This window comes from Pogona vitticeps, chromosome 4 (assembly GCF_051106095.1).
Source record: "Pogona vitticeps strain Pit_001003342236 chromosome 4, PviZW2.1, whole genome shotgun sequence".
In the NCBI taxonomy this organism is placed as follows: Eukaryota; Metazoa; Chordata; class Lepidosauria; order Squamata; family Agamidae; genus Pogona; species Pogona vitticeps.
The window spans coordinates 181,827,591-181,840,854 of NC_135786.1; the positions used below are offsets into that span (position 1 = coordinate 181,827,591).

At 39.2% G+C, this 13,264-nt stretch overlaps 1 long non-coding RNA gene across 1 annotated transcript; it reads left to right on the top strand.

The window, feature by feature from the left end:
- The first annotated feature begins 1,551 nt into the window (after positions 1–1,551).
- Positions 1,552–3,374, top strand: LOC144588553 (uncharacterized). The gene is made up of 2 exons (XR_013544165.1): positions 1,552–1,683; positions 3,292–3,374. It is a non-coding gene; the product is annotated as an uncharacterized LOC144588553 (long non-coding RNA).
- The last annotated feature ends 9,890 nt before the right edge of the window (positions 3,375–13,264 follow it).

A 13,264-nucleotide genomic window follows, 5' to 3' on the forward strand; every position in this document is an offset into this window, starting at 1 on the left:
TCTGCCTGATATGCTTGCACAGACTAACATGGCTACCTCTTCTAAAATTATATCTCTAATATATTGTTTCACCCTGAGTTAGAAGGAAGGGGACCTCGGAAGCATTTATGTACCTCTTAAATTATTGCAGTGTGTCTAGAATCTTGTCCTAAAGGAAGTCAAAGCTGTCAGTGTCTCACATATTGCCTACTGTGTTCTGTTAGGAAAACAAACTTTTCTCAAGGACAGGAATCCTCTTTCATTCTCAGTTTATTTTGATAACGGGGTGGGGGTGGCAGGAGGAGAGCAGGCTCCATTCCTTTTAAAAACGGGAAGTCCTGTTACTGACACAGAGATTTAGAGAGGAGATCTTAGACAAAGCCTGTTTCAGTATGTTTGGCTTTGCAAGTCCTCTGAGTTTATTGCATGCTTCTTTAAGCAAATGCTACTGTTGATGTTTTGCTTGTACATTGTTTCAGATGCTGGTTTGCTTAGATTCCTGTTTGAATGGGATCTCCAAAGACTGTGTTTTAGCAACCTCACCCAACTGCAATGACATTGCAGGAGCAATTTTGATTCCCAGAAACAGTCTCTTTTCACTAGTACATTAATTTGTATGCAAAAGTAATAACAAAATGCCCACGTTTCCCAAGGAAGTAAGCACTTGGAATGAGGCAGGTGCTGTATGGGAGGTGGTCAGTGGCCAAACTGCAATTATATCATCTACAAAGGGTGGCTCCTCGGGTCTGTGATATATGACATGCTGCTATTTTTACAGCATTGTCTCCATTTCAAGCTTAGCAAGGTCTGTGATGGGGTATATCAATTCGTAGCATCTCTATCCTGCATTCCAAGTAGCTTGCATTGGCATCAGCACAAAGTACATACTTATTAGTGATATAAATCAAGAATCTCAGCTCCTGAATAATAATTAATCTGAGATCTATTACCCAGAAAAGACAGAGTTGGGTCCCACTTTTAAGAACAGCAGAAACAGTCCCCTAGCAGCTGCTCTTTTGAGATGATCCTTCTGATAGATAGATAGATAGATAGATAGATAGATAGATAGATAGATAGATAGATAGATAGATAGATAGATAGATAGATAGATAGATAGATAGATAGATAGATAGATAGATAGATAGATAGATAGATAGATAGATATTAGGCTAAAATTAAATAAATACGGGAAGGAGAAGCAAAAGCAAAGTCACTGCAGGACAGAGAAACCTATTATTTTTTTGGTGAAACTGAATTTTAAAAGTGTCCAGGACTATGCCATAGCACTTTCAAACATATTCATCATTTAGTACACAAGCTATGTAGCATAGCTAAAGAATTCCACACATTGGAGGTGGAACCAAAAGCAAAAACAAACAAACATGCAGTCGGTATAGATCAAAACTTAGAATTCTCAAAGTACTATGTCATTGACTTGAGATCTGGCAGGGGAGATTGGCAGTTGAATTTTTTATTGGAAGACTGCATTAAAATGAATAATGTTATGCTAGTCCAAATGTGGCCCCTATGATCTCTCCTTGTTCATAGACACTCAGTTTACATGAGGGGGAAGTCTTCAGTTGCAGTAGTGAAGTGGAACGGGGGTCTTGCTGATCTGAATTGAGGCTATAGGCTCCTCAACAAGCCAACAGCTTTCCTGGTGCAGATGGAGAATGGTGCTGGCAGTTTGTTGACAGGTGATGAGTAAGTTACCTTTATTTATAACATGATCCAACACAGTAGGGTGTGTGACACTGTGATTGACTTACAGCAACTGCAAGGTCAGAAGTCTGATACGTTCAGGAAATAGCAGGCCTGCAACATATTTCCTTTACATTGTGATGAATCAGGAATACGTAAAAGGTTAAGCAGGACAAAGGCAGTCACTTGGTTTATCTGAAGTAGGCACAAAACTACCAACAGCTATTTTGCAATTCCCTTGGGAAGGAATGAAGGCAAGGAACAGTAATGTACTCTAAAGTTAATCCTTTGAAAATGTGTGTGTGCACACATACATCTCTTTCTCATTTAACAAGTATGAAAATCAATATACAAAAGAGAGCTATGTAAAACAACAAGAATAAAAGTGATCAAACACAGTATTTCTAAGCCTGTAGTCTTGCACATATTTTTTTTTGAAAATATGGATTAGATTCATTTCTACAGCTTTGCTTGATTTGACCGGCCAACTGACCGACTGACCAACTGAGTTGTCTACCTACCTATCTGAAACATATGCTATAGCTTGCCTGGAGGAGGGATTGCATCACTTCAAATAGCAGATAAGGATGTAAATATGTTACATATTTAACTATAATGCTGTCACAGTTCCATGGTCAATACTCCCTCTCTGTAGCTGCTCAGCCATGCTATTCTTGCTTGCCCTGGGTTGGGAAAGCTCGGGTAGGATGGCAGAAACAGTGAATGGTATGGAAGTTGATTGGAACCATATCATTACCAAACCCACCTAGTTTCCCAGACTAATACTCCGGGGAGTCTAATAAATCCCCAAGGCAAGGCACTTAGAGCTAGCACACCAACCTTGTGAGAAAGCTGCCACACTCTCACTAAAAGTCCCAGTAGCTGGTTATGGCAAGGGTTGGTTTTAATACCACAAACCATCTCAGCCAAAAATCTAGACAGCTGCTTAGAAAGATTTTTGTAGTTTATTAAAGAGAAAGAAATATATATACTCTGTGTATGTCCCAGAACTATGTAGGGACTAGATATGGTAGAAGAGTATATATATATATACGGTAGAAGAGTATATATATATAAACTCTTCTACTGTATCTAGTCCCTACATAGTTCAGGGACATTCACAGAGTATATACTTGCAGCATAGCATCTTAGGATGGCAAACAGGCCTAGTCTCTCCAGAAAGTCAGGCAAAGTCACATCTAGACACAGAAGGACAGCAGGGTGCCAAACCGTTTTTCTAACCAGAGACATGCTAGAATAACTAGTTAGTTTTTCTTAATCCCATTTGTACAAGTGAATGGGCCATTATACACCAGTTGCCAATAACTACTTAATCCCTTTTCATGTTCTGTCAGGACACAAAGGCATTTTCCTATCCTGCTCCCTTTTCCACCACCCAAATCTGTATAACTCTCTGGGAAAGAAGCAGGTTTTTTTTTCAAACCTAGTGTTACAGTTAAGGCATTAGAGGCCTTTTGAGGTGGCTTTGATATACCCTTTGATGGAATATAAACATACTGTGGAAGTATTTGTTCTGCACTTGGTCCTTTCTTTAAAGTGTTCAGTAACAGGAGATAAGTTGAAGGTGTGAATTTTTCTTTTTACATGCAGATCTCTGCTTGTTCAACCAGCTTCTCAGATGCTCACAAAAACATAGAAGAGTCCTGCAACTGAATTTGATATTTCATATTCTCGAAGTCCTCAGTTTTTTCACAAACACCAATGAAAATACCCTGCCAATGAAAGCCAAGAACCTTAGTGTGAAGAACCTGATTTGGCATTATGATAACTGGGATGGGCAATTTTTTAAAATGACAATTTTGTCTCAAAGTAATTACACATACAGTCTCAAAAGGGCTATGTTATTCTCTTTTCTTTTCTTTTTCTTTTCTTCTTCTTTTTTTGGTGCATGCTGTTATATGAGGTTGCCAGAAGCCCCCCTTGCCATATGGATTATCGTACTTGTTTGGCATCAGTTGTGTTGTACCATTTTAAAATTCCAAGAGCATTTACTGGAGCCATGTATTTTATCTCAAGGTATGCACCAATATTTTCCAGCTGGCTCCTAGTTACAGTGAATAAATGACATGAAGAGACTTTCCTACATTCTTTACATGAAGGCCTATGAAATGAAAGCAACATAGATTTTTGCCACTTCCCTAGGTGAATGGATACAGGAATATACTAGATGATTTGAATTTCCTTGTATCAAAATGTTCAGCCCTTCTAGAATTCAGCTGTTTAATCTGTGTTGCATTGAACCTTCAACTGGCAATTGTTTTATGGGAATAAATTAAAGTAATCTGATCTACTGGTCTGTTGAAATCAGGGCCAAAATAACGTGAGGTGATGGCAACTGCAGTTTCACATTGAACTGATGCATTTTTCAAAAATGGAAGTGGAAGAGGAATATAAACTCCTTTTTCACTCATATTTCTTTAGAGGGAGATTCCTCCATGTTGCCAGTAAGGGATTAAATGGAAATATGCTTTTAACATCTCATAGCATTTAAAAGAGATACAAATTTTATTTGGCATACAGTTGTGTAGACTGCAGACCATGTCACCAGATGCATCAGAAATAATGGTCTGCAGTCCACAAATTTATTTATTTATTTATTTATTTATTTATTTGTTTGTTTGTTTGTTTGTTTGTTTGTTTGTTTGTTTGTTTGTTTGTTTGTTCCATTTATACCCTGCCTATCTGGTCATTTCGACCACTCTTACATCAAAACGTACACCAAATAAAATTTGTCAGATCTAGAGATAGGATATTCTTGTTCATATACAAATACAAATATCCTGGATTCAGGTGGCCAGGAGGCCCAGTCCCACCCCCCAAACTGAACTGTCTACTTATAGGTCACCACACAGCTGGTGTCCTGCTCATTGCACCAAACCAAGCCTGGCTGGGGTTTTCCTGTCACCTTGTGCGCTGGCCACTCCAGCCAGGGGGCAGGATGATGAGTCTTCCTCTTTAGCTAATGACTGGTCAGCAGCCCAGGAAATCAGGGAAGCTCCAGCTGGGCTATGTTTGAGATTGGCATAACAAGCCGGAAAATAGCCATGTGTGCTGTGTAGCAACCCACAAATGGACAGGTCCATCCAGGGAGGTGGGACCGAGCTTCCTGGCTACCTGGATCTGGGACGTTTGTATTCATATAGAAATATGAATATCCCATTTCTAGTCAGCTCTTAAAGTTCCACAGTGCACTTTGTTATTTTTGCTACAATAGATTGACATGGCTATAATGCTGGAAGCTTATTTAGTTGGATCCCCAAAATGCTGGAAAAAAAAACAGGTGAAATATCTATTTCTAATGCAGTGTTCTGTGGGTGGATCCCTTACTTAAAGGACCCCAGTAAGATTTTTGTCCTAGCCTTCTTCGAATTTTTTAAGATGCTCTGATTGTCTTACTGCATTGGCAAATACATGGAAATCTTACTAGTTATGCCAAGTTTAACGTAATCAAATATCTGTCATCATAGAACAAGGGAAAAAATAGTTGTAATTTTTTTGGGGTATCTCTTCCTTTTGCTGTATTTCTACTCCTATTTATTGTATTTCATTTCAGCAATTTCATTCCACTTTTCTAGAACTTGTTCATGACAACAAAGTACTGAAATTGAAACAAGAAACAAAACTACATCAGGACACAAATTAATCCTAAATACTGCATACGAAGAATCTCGTGGCGCAGTGGTTAAACTGCTGTACTGCAGCCAAAACTGTGCTCACAACCTGGGGTTCAATCCCAGGTAGCCGGCTCAAGGTTGATTCAGCCTTCTATCATTCCGAGGTCGGCAAAATGAGCTTGCTGGGGGGACAATGTGTAGCTTGCATAATTAACTTGTACACCACCCAGAGAGTGCTTGAAGCACTATGGGGCGGTATATAAGCAGCACACTTTGCTTTTTTTTTTTTTTTGCATGAGAAACTTTTTTTCCTAGAACTTGTTCATGACAACAAAGTACTGAAATTGAAACAAGAAATAAAACTACATCAGGACACAAATTACTAAATACTGCATGAGAAACTGTCAGTGTATTTGTTCCCTTTAGCATCTTTTCTTGAGACTTTCCACTTTGCTTGTCTATGGGAGACAACCTATCTGACAGACACAATTTGAGGGTGATAATAGTTAGAACTATTTTTTAGGGATGCGTGTACATTTTTTAACCAACCAAATGCTGTGCAATTGAGTTCTAATCTCTTTAAACAGGAACATTGCCTGAGTTTTTTCCTAATACATGTAGAAAGAGTGGTTTGTCAAAATGGCAATCAGATAACAGAACACCCAATTAAGCAACGAAAGGAAGCCAGGAAGTACCTGACCTGTCAGTGAAAAACAGACAGGAAAGTTGTTTAAATCAGACAGAAATCCTCTAAAGTATGTTAATTGCATGTTTGTCAGATTGAAAGCACATGCACTCTTATTATAGCACCTGTTATGATTTTTTAGTGTTCCTGCAAATATATCTAAAGCATCAGCAACACCCATCAGTGTTGAAAGTGTATTTGAAAAGAGGTGTTCATTTTACACAGCTGGTTAGTTACTTGAAATGCATCAGCTCATTTACAAATTTAGATTCCATCAGTAGAAACAAACTGAGGTTGGGATAATAAAGGCAGAAGAGGCAAAATGGAAAGACAGTGTTCAGGATGCCAGAGCAAAGATTTGGACAGTGTAAATATAGTCGCACTAGCTGGACTTGTGTGTGTAGGGGGGAGAATTGTTACCAAGCAACAAGAATATTGTTAGAGGGGACAGTGGAGTGCAGGTAAATATATATATTTTCTTCTCCAAGACTGTGAAAGACAGGCAAGTAACCCTTGCAGTTCATAAGACAGGTTTCCTAAAATAGTCACAAGAAGAAGGTCAAACTTTTAAATACATGCTTCTGCTATTATTTTGTTTGCTAGTATTATTTTGTTTGCTTAGCACCCTCAGTTGCCAGAGCTCTCTTCAGAACTTTATGACTAAAATATAGCTGAAACAAAACGATCAGCATAAAAAACACAGAATAGGCCCTTGCCTGGAGGAACTCACAATCTGAATGACAGTGCTAGAGAAGACGGCAGAAAAAGACAGAGATAGTCCAAACCACTCTGGTGCCTTGGCCTGAAATGGTGTTAAAGCATCATTATGGACGGCACAGCTGTGTTCACATAGCCACCCTTGCTTGATATCTGTGAGACAAAGACCTCTTCAAAAAGCTACCCATCTTGGTTCTACTTCCCCACCCCACAAGGAAGATTGGGCCAGAACTGGGTAGCAAGTGGCAGCTACTTCCACCTTTTTGTTTATTCCTGAACCTCTGAGAAAACTGATAATGCAACATCTTTTCGGGGGAACTGAGTAGTCCCATGGGGGAAGAACTGAACCTGTTATCATTCCGAGTGGGGAACTTAGAAACACACAGGATCTAGGATGGATTGCTAAGACAGATGGAGTGGGGCATCTATGAATATGCTTTCTCTAACAGAGAATCCAACCCACTCTGCAGCAGTCACAGTCCTCCTGCCTCTGTGCATGCCATTGTCCAAATGACAACCACCTCCAAATCCTGGCATCAAGTTTAAGGTGACCATTTAAACTTGTAAACAGAGACTTCTCTTGGATTATCCTCATCTCCAAAACCAGCCAATATTCCTTTTGCCTTGCTGCTATAACACCATCTCAACTAATTTAAAAATAAAAATGTTTTTAAAATAAAAATAAAATAAAAAATAATTTTAAAAGGAATGTTTTTGGTGAAACACAGGTTTCTTTACTGGTAATGCCACATAAACCATGTGTTTTAGAGCTGGCCAGCAGTATTTGTGGGCATAATATTTTAGAATTGCTATCTATAAAATAAGTAGCTCTGTGAAGCAAAAATGTTTTTTTTTTAAACAAAGAAATAAAAAGTTCTAGTGAATAAGTAGAAATAAAATTCCAGAATAATGTTTCAGGTTGTCAGTTTCTTCAGCGTATAATAATAAACCTTCACTTTTCTTCTTTAGAACTTAAACACATGCAGTTTCTTATACAGTACTGAGATATGTAGATACTGTACCTGCTTTCACATAAGAATCATCAAGGCCACATTATTAGTCACAGGAACTGTCCACACTGGAATATAGATGTGGTATATCGATTGCTGAGGATACAGTTTAATTTTTTTTAAAATGCCTGAACCACAAGTGTTTCTACTTAGAATGGTCCATCCTTCCCCTTTAAGAGCTGCCATGTACGTTTCTGGCTCAGTGGTAGGGTATGCATTCTTTTTGGCATTCTGTTTAGCCTGTTTAGCTGGGAGATAGCAGCCATTGTGGGTGAAGATTCTGAGAGAAAAAAATTGGGGTTGGGGTGGTGGGACAAGGGAAGAGAAGCAGGGAGAGGGAAAGTAGAAAATAGAATGGCACTGACAGAGGGAGAAAGGAGTCATGTACAGAAAAATTTCACTCTTCATGATCCTCTGAACACCATCCAGAAAAGTGCTTAACTTCCTAGCTCTCTACGAATTGCCCAGTTGATTCTTCCAGTTGAGTTACTGTTTGCTTGCCTATTCTCATTAGAGAATAGCAACCCAATATTTGGCCTTTGATGGTATCCCCAAAATAGGTATCTTAGGGCAGCTGCTCCAGTGCAGCCCCAGTTTTAAAAGCAAGAAGAATAAAAAGTAAAACAAGAATAGTGGTCAGAGAACAATAGAGTGAAACAGGAATAACAAGAGGTGGATTAAAAAGAGAACATTATTCATATTATTGTATTTTACTTTTCTTTCTTTTCATCATAACTATCACTGGTAATCTAGCATTTAAAAAAATAATACAGCTAAATCCCAGGTGAGAACAAAGCTTGGAAATGTTACCCTGCTTTTGGTATTGCTCTCAATATCACATAGCACAGGTCACAATTTTTTTCAGGCTCTAGCTTGGAAGAATAAATTGTTTAGCTATTAAAATAAAAATCTAAACTCACTTCTTGTCTGAAGTAATCTCCCCAAGCATAAACCTGAGTGGTGGGTGAAAACCTGACAGAATGGCCCCAATGCTCCCTAGAAGACACAAGACGTCTTTTTGGTTAGAAAAACTGGGGTCTTTGTTCATCAGGGGCTGTAATGGGGCGAGACTTCAAAACATATATGTAGTGCAGAATCATCACACACTTTCCTGACCACTAACCTAGACTAGTACTGCTTCACTGTTTTCTTTAAATAACTAATGATAGTGAATTTTCCAACCTCATAAAAATCATTAGTATCTTTGTAACTGTCTATAAACAGAGCTAGTGTCTAGCATAACTTTAATGTGGTTTAATTTAATAATTTTTCATTTAGCTAGGCATTCAGTTTAATTGCCTTTAAGTAAACAACTTTGTTTCTGTTGTGGTTTTTTGAGGGTTTGTGTGTTTTTTTGCAATATTTCTAGTGCTCGCATTAAATTTAGACTAATAGACTGCTTTTTCCATTTGATATTATGTCAGTGTATATCTGTAAAGTGCAGAATTTGTAACCATGGAAGTAATAAAGAATAATTTCTAACTGGAGGGTTGTTGTTGTTGTTGTTTTAAAGGGTGCATGACAAAGGCATTAAATGATAAACAAGAGACCAGTCTTCCTGGAAGAAGAAATAAACCAAGCTAACAAGTTGCTAAACTACAAGCAGAATATTAAGTTATTAAACTTTTCAGTACACACATGAGGCATTTTGAAATCAGCTGAACTTCTGTGCTATCTTCAAGAATAGCCTTCAGAAATTATTTCATAGAGCTCCTGAATCTCCCACGGAATTTAAATTTCCAGGCTCCTTGCCTTGGAGCCATCACAGTCGAAACTTGTTTTCTTTTGCTGTGTAGACATGTTGTAACCAGAGGTGGACAAATCCATCAGGTTAACTTTCTCCTCACTTCAATTTGTTTTAAAATCAAGTGCTTTTCTCCTGTTTATGAAGAAACCGGCAAGTTCTGAAACCAGGAGTTACTATCTCTCCAGTTGTACAAGTGTTTTAATCATGAACAATGTTGCAAGGATTTGCAAAAGTTATTCCATAAATATAACATAACTTGGAAATGCAGTTTTTCTAACTGCTTTTGTGATAAAGCATTAGAATGAATTACACCTTAACATTTTCCCTGTAGGTGCAGACTATGTACATAACTTTCAGTTGTCACTCAGCTACAGTTCCCTGATCCAGTCAACTTTAAGCACCTCAAAATTCTGCTTATTTCAGAGTACAATATTTAGCTGCATACTTAATTTTTATATTGAAACTAGTGGCACCCAAAAGCTTTGCTGGACTAAACTTTGCTGGACTTTGCCTACAATGGCTATGAAATTCAAGTATGGGGAATTTCTTTCAGTGAAAGAGTGGAGCCGAGTTTGACAGACATTCTCAGGGATTATAATCTAGAGGTGTGTGTTATTAAAGAGAGGGCAAAAACACCCACATATTCCCATTTAAAGCTACTGCTGCCAGTAAGTAAACCTTAAGGCAGGCATTTCAGCCTTTCAGAATGAAAAAAAGCAAAAACAAAATGCTAAGCCACCAAGGACTGAGGACTACTAAGGGTCATGAAGAAGAATGTATAGCCAGCCATCTGAGAAAACCCAGAGGGACAGACGGGCCCCAAGAGGTCTGGTTCAGCCCCATGCTCTCTTGATTCCCACCTACTCAGCCAGTGTAGTGCATCTTCTAACACAAAATAAATGATCCTAATACTACCAATCAAGAGGCGTTGCACAACTGTCCTATTTTTTTTATTCCATTTTTTTTCCAGGACAGGGAGGGAAAAAGTGGTAGAAAAACACAGGAGGGTGATAAGCAGGATCTGGATGCTCTCCACTTGCCTCTGTGCAATACATGAGTCCAGGAACGTGCACAATAAAACTCTGGAAGCATCCAGTGATGGTGAGATGTAACACTTTCCTAAAGTCTTTTAACATATGGTCCCCACTGCCAGAGACCCTGTTCATTCATGCAATATCCTCGCATGTACACCATAGCTATATGGAACAGAACCACGGAGCAGGAGCTCCTATGTGAAGGGATAAATGTGGGGAGGGGGCTTTAAAAGTAATGGAAACAGTGTTAAACTCAGCACAACCTCAGATTAATTTTACCCTGAGAAACACTGCTGGGTGCAAACAAATTACAACAGTATTTTGTAGTCAGAACTGGCATGTGCATTTTTAACATGAAGCGAAATGACCTTCTTCTTTATAACACTTGGGGATACTGAAATTTGCTTTTCTGATTGATCTCAGGATTTCCATAATGTGTAGAAATTTCAGGCTCTTTCGGAACTAAGCTTATCAAATAAACCTTATACCATCCATCTTAATTATGGGGAAACTCTGTGTAGTAATATAGAATAAAACAAATGTTGAACAAACTTCAACTTAATTCCATTATTAATTTTGAATTTGAATTTAAAGTGTGAATGAAAGCACCCCAGCTGTTCTGGTGTTGCAGAGCATTTCACTGGAATATAGAAAACCGAAATGATAACCTTTAATTGCCTGATTTAAATTCAGCCCTTCTCCTTTAGTACATGAACTGCTGGCTACCTCAGTGGCTTAGGTCTCTGGCTGCAGCGCCAGAGGTTGGGAGCTCGATTCTCCTCTGTGCCTCCTTGACATAAGCTGGACTTGATGACCCATAGGGTCCTTCCCAGCTCTGCAGTTTTAAGGTGCTGGTGAAGATGATGATGATGATGATGATGATGATGATGATGATGATGATGATGATGATGATGATGATGATGATAATGATGATGATAGTGTCTCTCTTTTAAGGTAAAGGTAAAGGTTCCCCTTGACAATTTTTGTCCAGTCGTGTTCGACTCTAGGAGGCGGTGCTCATCCCCGTTTCTAAGCCATAGAGCCAGCGTTTTGTCCAAAGACAATCGTCCATGGTCACATGGCCAGTGTGACTTAGACACGGAACGCTGTTACCTTCCCACCAAGGTGGTCCCTATTTATCTACTCACATTTTTACATGCTTTTGAACCGCTAGGTTGGCGGGAGCTGGGGCAAGCAACGGGAGCTCACTCCGTTACATGGATTCGATCTTACGACTGCTTGGTCTTCTGACCCTGCAGCACAGGTTTCTGCGGTTTAGCTGGCAGCGCCACCACGTCTCTCTTTTAGAACCACACATATTGCCCAGAACATAGGTAAAGGAAATGGAACTTGCACTGGATGCACCTGTTCAGTAACTGTATCATTATAACACAAGGTCTCTCCCCTTGCTTTTGTTTTTCAGAAGAAAACCCAAGAGACTTGGAGGCACTTTAAAAACAACACAGTTTTATTTGGCATATCTTTTGTGGACTGCAGCTGACTTCTTCAGCTGCATGAAATCCTATGCCAAAAAAACCCCACAACCTTGCTAACATAGCCGTAACTACGTTGTGACAGCTGGGGCTTTGACCCTGGAGCCAAAATGTAGAGGGTCCTGGAAAGCTGTGACCACCCCATTGATATTTGCTGCTGGAAAGGCACAGTGAGCTTGTACATTGCTTCCAGATGCTCCTCCATGGCAGAAAGAAGCCAGACAAGATCAGTACAGAACCAAGATGGCCACTGTGCTCTGAGTCCTAGGTGTTCCCCCCATCTGCCTCTCTTCCTTTTCCCTCTCCTGGCATGTGCTGATCTCACATCACCTAAGCACAACCAAAGGGGCAGCGAAGCCCCAGGTGCCAACATTACTAGTTAGAGGTCCCTTTGTTGGTCTTTAATGAGCCACATGTTTATTTGTTGTTTTGCCTGCAAAAGAGTCCGCTCTGACATGGTGACCCTTCTGGAAATGAGCCATTCAGAGCCTCTTGAAGCTTGTTGTGAATCAAATACTGGGAATAACAGTTGGGCCAGATAAATATTTCTTGGACACTACAACTGATATTGTCCACAGTCTTGAAATGGAATCATGGTTGCTAATAGTTAGCCAGGAACAAAACAAAATTATTATTTTTGTTTATTATTTATTTATAATATTCTTTACCCCACCTTTCTCCTTAACAATACCCAAGGCGTGCCCAATGCATCTGTACAGTGGAGCCCATCCTTCCTGGCACTGCCCCAAACAAACGGTCAAATGATTGTTAATAGAGCTTCTGTTGTAAACTGAAAAATCTGTCCTATTTTCTTACTCTGCTGTGGATGGTGGAAGGTCATTTCGAATTTTTCTGTAGGATAGGCTGAGGTTTTATGGGGGCGTTCTCTAATTGCATTATATACCATATGTCACAGGCTTTCTAAAAAGTTCATTCAGGTTTTCTCTGGGCCTACTGTTAAGTCGTATTGATTGATAAGCTTAGCATTTAAGTTCTGAGTAAAAATAATTCAGGAGAGCCTGATTTTCTTATAAGATTTATTTTGGGGGGCCAGGACTGTGCTGTTCCTAAATTGTCCTGGAGTTAATTTGATATTACTTTTTAAATTATATGGATTGCACACTAGATCTTAACTTGTTACACTTTGCAGTTTTAGGTAAAAGTGAGATGAGATACTAAACTCTCCCATTGAACTTCATCTCTGTTAAAGATGCCTAGCTTTGGTCAGATCATATGAAGATTCCAGGTGATCTTATCATGATC